Below are 13,567 nucleotides of genomic sequence, written 5' to 3' on the forward strand. Positions count from 1 at the left end.
ACAAAAGACAATTGGAAGTCACTGTGGGGAACCAGAAAAGAGAAGTAATGATATAAAAATATGGCTAAATAAGTTAAAGAATAGCTATCTTAAGTCAGTGTACAAGTTTGTACTAACACACTGGGATATCATGCAATTATTTGTACATGCTTTTGAGGAATTTTTAATTACAAAGGAAATGTTTCATGAAGTGATGAGAAATGAAAAAGATGCATGCAAGTTTTGTTTTTAATATATTTTCAATCATGTTACATAGATCTAAATATGCATCTGGAAGAAAATACACCAAAATATAGTTATTATCTTTTGGTAGTCAGATTAGAGATTATTTTTTCTTTTCTTTTTGAAAGTTTATTCCAAATATTCTACAAAGAATGTATTATTTTAAAATCTGGGGGAGGGGGGATTACATATGATTTAGAAAATAGTATCAGAGGAATTCGATTGGGTGGTAGGTTGGGATTGGCAAGGCTGCAGGCAGATTGGCCAATAGAGGTTTGCAATGTATTCAAGCTGTAAATTGGAGGCCTGGTCTCACACTATGAGAGTGAGATAAAGGAGAGGAGATAGGGGAGCTTAGTTCAGAGGAGTAACAGGAGGGATACTATGAGGTTAGGTGTTACATGTTCAAAGAGATGAAAATAGAAGCCAAATGTCAGGGGAAGGATAAAGGTGCTACCTAGTAAGTTGAAAGTAGAGAGGGTTGGGCAAAATTCAGTTCAGTGTGGTCCTGTTTGTTGTAGGGATTTATGGGATATAAAAGTTAGGCCAAGGACATTTGACATATTAATACAGGAAACCTCAATAAGTTTTCTCGTTGAGGGTTTTAGTTTGCTGGGTTTTCTTTAATGTTAAACATTTGATCTATGCTGAAGACACAGTCTTGATACCTCCAGCTCTACCTCTAATCATTTGGCTAATGAATATTTACTGAATACTTTCTCTGTAAAAGTTCCCAGCCCTTATAATTTAGTAACCAAAAAAAAAAAAAAAGGATATATATATATATATGACTTGCATAACGTTTTTATTGAATAGTCTTTGTCTAGAGTCAGAGGGAGGCAAAGGTGAAGAGGATTGGGGATGATTTTTAGGTTAGCCAATCAATAGTGTTGGCCAAACTCATATTGCTGTGTCATCCACTCATGAAGCATACTTTTCCTCTTCTCATCTATCACCTGATACAGAGAGCAGTGCTCAATAAATCTTAACTACAATTTATTGTTGAAGTTACTCCTATTGCTATTAAGTTCAGCCTTCATCTCTATCTGGGCTTTAACTAAATTCTAGCGTAAGGGTGACCTCTTCCAAAAACTCTTCTTTGACCACCAATTTAGCAATTTTATTAATGCATGCATGCATACTTTCATATAACAAAAATTTATTGTATACTGAAATAAATGTGAAGTAATGTAAACATTAAGTTAATAATTCTGCCAGGAGGAGTCATGAAAGGTTTCCCAGAAGAGTAGCACTTGAACTGAAATTAGAAGGGTGAGTTGGACCCTGCCATGTGGAAAGGGCATTCCAAGCCTACAAGGCAGCATTGCAAAAGCATGAAGACATATTTGGGTACTGGTGAAAAGTTTTAGGTGGCTGGAGTAAAGGTCGCTTGGAATTAAAGCTAGAATGTGGACTTTCTATAAGGGTAGAGTTGGGAGTAAGGAGGATATTTCTCTAAGTAGGGAAATGATGTAAACAGATTTGTTTCTATTGTATCCTTCCATCTTATAAGGGATTTATTTTAATGTTGTTTCTCTACCTTCTCAAAGTAGATGCTTATTTCATTAACTTATACTTTTTCTTATTTTCTAATATAACCCTTAAGCTATAAATTTGCAACTAATTACTGATTTAGCTGTATTCCACAAGATTTGATATAACATTAACATTGTTATAAATAACATCTACTTTCCTTTTTATTATTTTTTTTGACCCGTGAGTAATTTTGAGATGTTCTATAAATGTTCAAAATTATGAAGTTTTTAAAGGTGTCTGTTATTAATTTCTCATTTTATTGCACTATCATCAATAAACATAGTTTATATGACTAACTCCCAATACTTGTTGAGACCTGATTTGAGACCTAGTACATGTTCAGTTTCTGTCAATGTTCCATGCATACTTAAAAAGACTGTATATTTTCTCATTTTGGTGTATAGGATTTTTGTGTGTTCTTTGGATTAAGCTTATTTACCATGTTATTTCAAATTCTCAATATTTTTACTCATTTTATCTAGTTGATCTTTCAATTATTGTGATGGTATATTAAAATGTTCCATTACAGTAATGGATTTGGCCATTTTTTTCTTGTAATTTGTTTACTTTGATTTTATACATTTTAATGCTATATTATTAGGGTTTTCAGTTTATGAATTATGTCTGCTTTGTTATTTCTTTTCATCAATATATAGTGAGCCTATTAGCCCCTAGCAATGCACTTTGCTTAAAATCTATTGTGCCTGATATGAATATTGCTACACTAATTTTCTTTTGACTAGCATTTGCTTTGGATATCTTTTTCAATCCTATTACTTTCAATCTTTCCATGTCCTCATATTTTAGATGTGCCTCTTATAAATAGCAGATAATTGGATTTTAAAATCCAGTCTCACAATCTTCATTGTTGCACTGGTGAATTTGCTCTATTTTCATATATTGTGATTCCTAATATCTTGGATTTTATTGTTTTATTTAATTTATCCTTTTTATTCACTATAATTTGTCCTTGCTTCTTTTTTTTTCTTTCCTACTTCCTGTAGATTTATTAAGGGTATTTTTTTCTATATTGGCTTAGACATTTTATGTGCTACTTCTATTATTCTTATATTTCATCAAGAAATTTTTACTTTATGAAGTCTAAAAAGTTAGTTAATAGTTCTACCGTCTTCCCAAACAGTGCAAAAATCTTAGAAAATGTTAATTCAAAACTCTCTTCATCTTAAACGCTACTGTTGTCCACTATATGACCAGATTTAATTTTATCCTTTCTTTTCCCCAAGTTAACAGATAGTATTAATATTGTTAAATACAGGCACTGCTTATTTAGATTTTCCTATTTATTTACTTACTTAACTATTTTTTTCTTACCTCTCCCTTTTTTTCTTTTGGATTCAACATTCTTCTTCCTGAATTGAAACAGAAGGAGTTGGAGCCTGCCATGTGGAAAAGGGCATTCCAAGCCAAAGGAGCAGTATTGCAAAAGCCCAGAGGTCATGAGAGGACCTAGTGTGTTTGGATACTGGTGAAAAATCACTTCAAATTGAGGCTAGAGTTTGGGCCTTCTATATGGGTGGAATGGAGACTAAGCATTTTTGTCCCCCATATTTGAATGGCAATTTAGTTGAGTATAGAATTCTAGGTTGATATATATTTTCTTTCAGTACTTTAAAGATACTGTCCTATTCACTTTTTGTTTCCATTGTTATCATTGGGAAGTATTATGTCAATCTTGTTGTTATTCCATAGTAAGCAAAGTGCTTTTTAAAACCCCTGGCTATTTAAAAGATCTCTTGTCTTTGGTGCTCTCTGTATCGATAGTATGTCTAGGAAATTAGGTGGGCTTATTTTATTTTTATTTACCCACCTTCGTGCTCTCTTTTAACATTATAAGCATTATATAAGCATTTTAAACCAAATTGATATTTTTGACTCAGGGTTGTGATACAAACCATCATGTTACAAAGTGGTGGCAGATTTATGTCTGCATTCTCTGGCCCCTCTGAACCTCTGGCTGCCACTTCTGTTGTTCTTTCTTGACTGTCTCCTAACAGTATATTCTATAACCTCTGTAAAATAGGGACTGAAATTACCAACCTCATTGTTCTGAGGTTTAAAAGAATGCCCAGCACTAAGCTAGTCTCTCAGGAGCATTCAAACTCCAACAGTTCCTCCTGCCCATTGATGTAGCTCCTTCTCATCTATCAAGGGCTGAGGAACCGCTGAACCTGTAAACCAAGAACATGAGTGTAACATCCATAGGCCACTGAGGACATAGATGGTACAGTATGTGGGCTTTGTGACCACCACTCTCAGCTTCCAGCCTAAGGCAGGAATGACTGACTTAGCATTTCCAAACACCCTGAGCTCATGGTTCCCTGTGGGTATCGCCCATGTACCTCCACTGTGACCAGGGCTTGAGGGGGCTTCTCAATCCCCCCGCCACATTTGTAACAGTATCAGGGATGCAATGGAGGCCGAAGACTGAATTACCAGCCCCAGGGAGTCAATGGGGAACACTAATAAATCATTCTCAAAGTTGACACCATTTGCTCTTGGGGAGGAGAGGTGGCACCTGGGCAATGAGAGCAGCTGGAAGGCAAAAAGGGCAGGCCTGTCTCTCAGTCGCAGTTGGGTCCATCACAGGACGTACCCAAGTACTGGGCTTGCTTCTCAGTCAGCTTGGTCAGCTTCACGTTCAGCTTGTCCACGTGGGCTTCAGCTACTGCTTTGTCCAGCTTTTGGGGCAGGAAGTAGACCTGGGAATGAGAGATTTTTTTTTTAAATTTATTTTCCTGCCCAAGATTTATTGTGCTTCCTGAATACCAGGATTCATATATTTATTATTTCTGGAAAATGCAGAATCATTATCTCTTTTAATATTGACTCTCTACCATTCTCTCTATTCTTCGTACACTCTTCTTAGACCTTAATAATCTATCTTTCACATCTCGATCTTCCATTTTTTCCATCTCATTAGATGTCAGTGGCTGCATTTCAGTCATTTCCTCAGATCAGTCTTTTCTGTTTTGCTTTTGAATCTTTGTATCAAGGAATGTTTGAAGCCAGCATTGTCTTTGCATTTTTCAATTACCTGAACTAATATAATGCATTTTTGAAAGACAGCTTTAATTTTGGGTTTCCATTATTTGTAACTCAAGAGTTCTAATATATACTCACACAGCTAGTTAGTAATCATGCGCCATCAGAAATGTCTACTGAATTTAACACTTCTTTCCCATCTCCACTGATCTCTTCATTGTCAGTTATGCCACTTAGATGGGCAAACAGTGTGGCAGCCAGTGAAAAAAGGCTTACACTGAACAGTGAGGGACATAGAAGGATAATAAGGAGGGAACTGTGCCACGATGCAGAAAAGAAAATTTTAATAATTAAGGAATATTCAAATACTGTAGAGAGGCCAAGAGATAGAAGAATTGAAAATGTATACTGAAATTGCCAATTAAGAGATGATTGATGACTTATATTTTGCCTTTACTTTTCATGGCTTTTACTGATTCTTTATAATTATAGTGATTAGCAGAAAACATAGAAGATCGATATTCCAAATATGTTGAGTGATTAATTGATTTTACTTTGGGAGTTTGGGAACATAAAAATAGCCATTTGATAACCACAATTTCTATGGAAGGGCCAAGAAATAATGTATTCAAGGAACAAGAAAGTCAGTTTTAAATTGAAAGTAACTTTGGAAAGGATGTAAAATCTGTAAGTCTGACAATTTAACCCAGAGCCAAGTCAGCCAGGTAGCTTATGGAATCTTCTACGGTGGTGTGGATGAGTGGGCAGCTGTTTAAAGGGATTAATTAGAAATTTCAAATCATTCTTCCAAAAAATACACACATGGACCAGCTCACTCTGGACCCATTTCCCCAGATTGTGTTCCTGGGAAGTGTTAATCACACCCAAGGCATCAGAGAAGAGAAATTGTCTTTTGAGACCAGTTACTACTCTTGAAACTGACAAAGAGGCAATGATCATTTCACATGCTTCCTCAGCCAAAGACCATTAATGTAGCAGGTGTCCTTAGGAGAAGACTCTATACCAGAAGGCCTTGGACGTCTCCCTCTACACAGACTCATCACAGATCACATTTACTTACTCTGACTGCTGTATCTGTCAGCCCATCTGTCTAAGTAACTCCCCTTGGGCAACTCAAAGGCATCGATCATCACTGACTTTTGGACAATGTCATGGGTTAAATCAACCACCCAAAATATATTTCTTCTTTGACCTCAATTCCAGTAGGTCCAAGTGAGTTGGAATGGGGGCAGGCGAGAATGTCCAGGAATCATAGCATTAGAGGCATTTTATGCTGTTGGCTGCAAAAGTTGGTTTTGCGTCTGTTCTGAAATGAATATTCCTGATCGTTTGCTTTCTGTGCCATTTTTACTATTTATTTTGTTGCTTGGCTCACACTGGGCCTGAGCTTGATTTTGGTCCATACGTCTGGAAAGCATAGTGAAATTCGTTCTCCTTCCACATCTCCTGCTCTTTTAATAAAAATGTTCCTTTAAAAAAAAAAAAACAGAATGGCTGATCACAGCATTTGGTAACAGGGCAAAAACTGATAATTTGCTTAAAATGAGTCACTTTTGCGCCAGACTGGGAGTCCCATGACTCATAATTACAAGTTCAAAGACTGGCTGTTTGTAACAAGAGGAAGCCCAGCCAGAGGGGCTTTCAGTCTGCTCACTCTTTGCATTCTTTATATCCAGAGAGCAAATTACTGCCCAGGGCAACCCAGAGCTCATTAGTGAACCCACTGAAGTGAAAGGCAGCTTCTTGGGCTTGGGCAGAGAGGGCAGTCTTTCTACCCAGCCATGTGAACAAACAGTTAACCAGCTCCCAGAGCATCTGCCAGTGAACATTTTCTACCACAGATGAATGCCCATCTGAGAAGCTTTTAAGCACATCAAATTTAGATTCTTCTTCATTGCTCTGCTTTACTTTTAGCGCCCTGCCCTTTGTCCTTTTCTTCCTGCCATTGTAGCAACTGCTGGCAATCAGGGCCTCATGCCCTTGACATTGTTTTCCACGATCCCGTTCTGCTTCTGGATTAAAGAAAAGACAGGATTCAAAACAACAACAACAACTAAACAGTGAGAGGGAAAGACAGACAAAAGCTATTACTGAGAGGAAAACTACTCATGTGCCCCTAACACGTGAGGCGACGCAGCAAAGAGCGAAAGATAAACACAAGTAGGAGCTGTGAGGCCAGCAGTAGATGGAACAGATCTGTGGTTTCCACTGGATGCCACCAGAGTAAGGAACCCCCAGACATCACTGCAGTTTGGGAAAGGGAAGGATGATACTGGTAGTCATGTCTAATGTGTGTGTCCTACTCCCTGCATATATGCACGACCCAAGTAGGGTGTGCCTGGTCCCGCGCCAGGGGCGCCTTACAAACAGCCTCTCCCTGGAATCAGAAAGATATGCTGGAGGAGAGCGCAGCATAGCAGAGAGATTAAAGCAAGGCCTGTGGAGGTAAGTACCTAAATCTAAAGGAGAAACTCTGCTGGAAAGACCCAAGGGAAATAAAGGAATATGATTTGAGCTGTGCTTTCCAAATCAGATTAATCATTTTACATGAAGAGAGCATTTAAGTCTGATGTTAAATTGCAGGCCTTTGATAACTTTGCTTACCATCAGCTGTCATCAGCAAGGCTTTCCTTGGAGAATTTTGTCAACATTACTTATCTAACATGCAATAAAATATTTGTATTACAACAGATCTGAGAATTCAAAAGAGTATAACCTATCCTGGGGTTTGGGGAGTTACAATTGACTTACAGCCCTCTCGGTGCTCTGTACCACTGCCCTACCTCTTACTATCCCTGATGCTTTCCTACAAGTTGAGGGAGAGAAACAAACATGTACCTACTGTGAACAAACATGTACCTACTGTGAACGCGTGAGTCGCAATGTTGTGCTCTTTGCATGTTTCATCCCTTCTAACCTCCCAAATAGCCCTACGAAGTAGACGTTACTGGCCCCATTAGATGAATGAGGAAACTGAGGATGCCACCTATTTGCAGGCTGATGAATGAAGATGAAGAGAGGCTTTGTGTGTAGTGTCTGGTAGACAAATCACGAGCCACAGTGTTCTGCTCTGTGACCAGTCATCTCAGACCTTTTCTTCTCAGCTGCCCAGTGTCAACAAGCTCTTCTCAGGAGGTTGGGTTCTTCCTTTCATTCGCTGTGCATTACTGACAACCTAAAGTGCCCAGACATGGTAAGCGCTCATGCTACACCTTCCAGAAGCCTCTTTCAGTTAAGTTGTAATCAGTTGGAATGCCCTGCACATATTTAACAACCTGACCACGCCCTTTTCACAGACCTGTGTGTATTTGCTCCCTAACCCAGTCCTTCTGGGATGTAAGAACCTTAACATCCCGTCCCCACAGCCACCCCTAACCCCCCTTCTTCCTCCACGTGTCGCGCATGCACACACGTACACATACAGGTATCGTTATTTCCATTTCACACAGGAAAAATAAGCAATAGAGGAATTAAGTAACTGGCTCGATCTCACACCCTGGTAGGGTGCATTTTTATAACTGTTGTTTCTTACAGGCATTGCTGAGAATGGCTGTCAGACAACAATCTGGCTTCCTAGGAAGCAAGAACTTAACTCAGAAACTCCCTCTAGAGATCTAGCCTACAGGAATAATCCAAAATGCCTTTGAGGTCAATTATAGAAATGTACACTTGAAACCTATATAATTTTACTAACCAATATCACCGCAATAAATTTAACAAAAAATAAATACAAAACATTTTTCAAATATTAAAAAAAAAAAGAAAAAAATGCCTTTATACAAGTACCACATCCTCAAAAAGACCTTCCTCTAATCTCCCTAAGGACAATAGCCCCCCCCCAATTATTCATAACCTGCACATCCCTTACTTTGCAGTATCTTTCTTCATAGAGATAATTAATAGTATGTAGTTATTTGTTCCTCTTGTCCATCACCCTCACGAGAATGTAAGCTCTCCAAGGATATAGGCTTTGTTCACCAGCTCCAAGAACAGTAACTGGCATATATGGGCACTCAGTAAATACTTGTTGTGTTAATAAATTAATCATCTAATTAATTAATTTCATGTAGAATAAAATTTATACATCAATATGCTCACTGCAGCATTATTTACTGATATATATATACTGATATATATATACACACACACACATATGGCATATATCCAGTATTAGGGAATGGACTATAATGATGAACTATTATACAACAATAAAAAGCAATGTTCATAAAGAATTGTTGACTTAGAATAGAAGATTATGAGATAATGTTAAGTGAAATAAATAGGCTACAAAATTATGTATACATTATCATCTTAACTATGCAGTAAAACAAAGCAGAGCAAAAACTGGAAAGTGGAGGAATTGTGAGTGATGAGTGATCTTATTTCTGCTTCTTTACACTTTTCTTTAAGTCCCAAATTTTTTTGCAATGGACAAGCTATACCTCGATATTTAGGAAAAGTAAAGTAATATCTTGTACCTATTCTTATCTCATCAGGCAAAGGTGTGGGAGTTTAAATCTTTAGGACTTGCCTTCAGCATCAGCTATATTCCTTTCTGAGTTCTTTTTAAGTAACTAAATAACTTTTTATCTCATATGTACAAAGCGACATGATTAAACATTACACACCACACAAAGTGGTAACCTGAACAAGTCTACTACCCATCTGACACTGTGCATAGCTATTCCAACATCATTGACTATATTCCCTATGCTGTACTTTACATCTTGTGACTATATATATAAAATAGTTGACATTCAATATTTTATATTAGTTTCAGGGTACAGCACAGTGCTTAGGCATTTATATAATTTAAGATATGATCCCCCGGATATGTCCAACACCCAACTGACACCATACATAGTTTTTACAATATTAATGACTATATTCTCCATACTGTATTTCACATCTCTGACTATTTTGTGAGTACCCATTTGTACTGCCTAATCCCTTCACCTTTCTCACCCCCTCAACCCTCTCCCATCTAGCAACCATCAGTTTGTTCTCTGTATCTATGAGTATACTTCTGTTTTTTGTTTGTTTGATTGTTCTGTTCCCTAGATTCCACATATATAAGTAAAATTATATTGTATTTATTTTCCTCATTCTGACTTATTTCACTTAGCATACTCGTAATGTCCTCTAGGTCCATCCATCTTGTTGCAGATAATAAGATTTCATTCTTTTTTATGGCAGAGTAATACTCCACTGTATAAATATACCACACAATTTCTTTATCTAATTATCTATTGATGGGTATTTTGGTTGTTTCCATATCTTGGCTATTGTGAATAGCACTGCAATAAACATAGGGTGCATATGTTTTTTTGAATTAGTGTTTTGGATTTCTTTGGATAAATACCCAGGAGCAGAATTCCTGGGTCATAAGGTAGTTCTATCTTTAATTTTTTCAGGAACCTCCGTACTGTTTTCCATAGTGGCTGCACCAATCTGCAATCCCACCAAAAATGCACAAGGGTTCCCTTTTCTCCACAACCTCGCCAGCACTTGTTCTTTGTTGATTTATTGATGATGGTCATTCTGACTGGAGTGAGGTGGTATCTCATTGGGGTTTTTATTTGCATTTCTCTGATGATCAGTGATGTTGAGCATCTTTTCATATGTCTATTGGCCATCAGTGTATCCTCTTTGGAGAAATGCCTATTCAGGTTCTCTGCCCATTTGTTAATTGGGTGGTTTTTTGGTGTTGAGTTGTATGAATTTTTTGTGAATTTTGGATAGTAACCCTTTTTCAGATGTATCATTGGCAAATACCTTCTCCTATTCAGTAGGATGTCTTTTCATTTTATTGATGGTTTCCTTCTCTCTGAGAAAAAACTTTTTAATTTGATGTAGTCCCATTTGTTTATTTTTTCTTTTGTTTTTCTTGCCCATGGAGACATATCAGTAAAAATATTACTATGAGTAATGTCTGAGAGTTTGCTTCCTGTATTTTCTTCTATTAATTTAATGGGTTTGAGGTTTACATTTAAGTCTTTAATACATTTTGAGTTTATTCCTATATGTGGCATAAGAAGGTGGTCAGTTTCATATTTTTGCACATATCTGCCCAGTTTTTCCAGCACCATTTATTGAATAAATTGTCTTTACCTAAATGGAAATTCTTGTTTCCTTTGTCATAGTTTAAATGACCATATAGGCATGAATTCATAAGTATTTTTATTTTTTGATGCAATTGTAAATGTGATTGTTTTCTTAATTTTTCTTTCTTATAGTTCATTATTGGTATATAAAAATGCAACCAATTTCTGAATATAAATTTTACATCCTACTACTTTATTAAATTCATTTATCAGTTCTAATAGATTTTTGGTGGAATCTTTGGGGTTCTCTATATGTAGTATCATATCACCTGCAAATAATGACAGTTTTACTTCTTCTTTTCAATTTGGATGCCTTTTATTTTATTTTCTTGTCTGATTGCTATGGCTAGAACTTTCAGTTCTATGTTGAATAAAAGTGGTATAAGTGGGCATCCTTCTCTTGTTCTTGATCTTAAGGAAAATGATTTTAGCTTTTCCCCATTGAGTATGATATTAACTATGGGTTTGTCATATATGGCTTCTATTATGCTGAGATATGTTCTTTCATTACCACTTTGCTGAGAGTTTTTATCATAAATCAGTGCTGGATTTGTCAGATGCTTTTTTCTGCATCTATTAATATGACCATATGATTTTTATTTTTATTTTTGTTTATGTGGTGTATCACATTAATTGATTTGCAGATATTGAACCAAACTTGCATACCAGGAATGAATCCTATTTGGGCATGGTGTGTGATCTTTTTAATGTATTGCTGCATTCAATTTGCTAATATTTTGTTGAGGATTTTTGCACCTAAGTTCACTAGGGGTATCGGGCTATAGTTTTCTTTTTTTATAATGTATTTGTCTGGTTTGGGAATCAGGGTAATGGTAGCCTCATAAAATGAGCTTCAGAGCCTTCCCTCCTCTTGGATTTTTGGGACAGTTTGAAGAAAACCGGTGTTAATTATTTTTTGAATGTTTGGTAAAATTCACTTGTGACGACTTCTGGTCCAGGACTTTTGTTTGTTGGGAGTTTGTTGATTACTAATTTGATTTCATTGGTAGTAATCAGTCTGTTCAGATTTTCTGTTTCTTCTTTATTCAGCCTTGGAAGATTGTATGCTTCTAGGAATTTATCCATTTCTTCCAGATTGTCCAATTTGTTGGCATATAGGTGTTCATAGTATTTTCTTAAAATTTTTTGTATTTCTGTGGTGTCCGTTGTCACTTCTCCTCTTTCATTTCTGATTTGATTTATTTGGGTCCTCTCTATTTTTTTCATGGTGAGTCTGATTAAAGGTTTGTTGATTTTGTTTCTCTTTTCAAAAAACCAGCTCTTGGTGGCATTGATCCTATGCATTGCTTTTTCAGTCTCTATTTTGTTTGTTTTCACTCTGATCGTTATTATTTCCTTCCTTGTACTCACTTTGGGCTTTGTTTACTGTTCTTTTTCCAGTTCCCTTAGGTATGAAGTTAGACTGTTTATTTGAGATTTTTCTTGTTTCTTTAAGCAGGCCTACATTGCTATGAATTTCCCTATGGGATGGCTTTCGCTGTGTCCCATAGATTTTAGGTCATTGTGTTTTTATTTTTGTTTGTCTCAAGGATTCTTTTGATTTTTGCCCTGATCTCAGTGTTGACCCATTAATTATTTAGTAGCATGTTATTTATGCTCCATGTGTTTGCGTGTTTTTCAGTTTTTAGTTGTAGTTTGTTTTCCAGTTTTATACCATTGTGGTAAGAGAAGACACTTGATATGATTTCAATCTTCTTAAATGTATTTAATACATTTAAATACTTTTGGCTTAATATGTGATCTATCTTGGAAAATGTTTTATGTGCCCTTGAAAAGAATATATATTCTGCTGCATTAGGGTGAAATGCTCTAAAAATATCAATTAAATACATCTGGTGTAGCGTGTCATTTAATGTCACTATTTCTGTGTTGATTTTCTGTCTGAAAGATCTGTCCATTGGTGTCACTAGGATGTTAAAGTCCACTACTATGATCATGAAACTGTTGATCTCTGCATTTATGTTGGTCAATATTTGCTTTATATATTTAGATGCTCCAATGTTGGGTGTTCTCTTGTTGGATCGATTCCTTTATTATTATGTAATGTCCATCTTTGTCTCTTATTATAGTCTTCGTTTTAAAGTCTATTTTGTCTGATACAAGCTTTCTTCTTGTTTCCATTTGCGTGGAATATCTTTTCCTTCTTTTTCCTTGTTTCCATTTCCGTAGGTGCATGTGCCAGGCTCATTTACCCAGGGTTAGGGTTGACAGTGCCCTTGGCAATGCAGCACTAGCTGGGCAGGGCGGGGTCGCAGGGAGTCATGATACATGGCCAGCATTCCTTACAAACTTAATGCAGATTCAATTATTGTACAAGTGCCCGGCCTCTGACCACTTCACAACGTGCCCTGAGACCACAGCCAGCTACTGCCCACCTCAGGGCAGTGCCTGGCCTGTGACCACTTCATGAAATGCCCTTAGAACACTGCAGCCAGCCACCTCTTGCCGCGGACTCACAAATCCCTGAGAGGTTCCCAAAAGAGGTTGTGCGGTGCAGGTTTTGGGTCAATGCCCAACATCAAAAGTTTCCCAGACTGCCGCAGGCTTTCCACTGCTGTAAAAGGCTTCTGCAGTTTGTGTGGCAGGGCCAGACATTCAGTGGTCAAGAGTATTCTGGGTGATGCTGTACTAGCTCCGTGGGGCAGCGACCCAGGGTGTCC

At 37.0% G+C, this 13,567-nt stretch overlaps 1 protein-coding gene and 1 long non-coding RNA gene across 4 annotated transcripts in view; one reads left to right on the forward strand and one right to left on the reverse strand.

Moving 5' to 3' along the window:
• Positions 1–13,567, forward strand: part of KIF6 (kinesin family member 6) — a 408,069-nt gene that overhangs the window by 262,373 nt on the left and 132,129 nt on the right. The window lies entirely within an intron of this gene.
• Positions 1,048–13,567, reverse strand: part of LOC141571641 (uncharacterized) — a 72,743-nt gene continuing 60,223 nt past the window's right edge. For both annotated transcript variants that reach the window (XR_012496571.1, XR_012496570.1), the window contains one exon: positions 1,048–4,478. This is a non-coding gene — a long non-coding RNA (uncharacterized LOC141571641). The remainder of the gene's footprint in view (positions 4,479–13,567) is intronic.

This window comes from Rhinolophus sinicus, linkage group LG05 (genome assembly GCF_036562045.2).
Source record: "Rhinolophus sinicus isolate RSC01 linkage group LG05, ASM3656204v1, whole genome shotgun sequence".
NCBI lineage: Eukaryota > Metazoa > Chordata > Mammalia > Chiroptera > Rhinolophidae > Rhinolophus > Rhinolophus sinicus.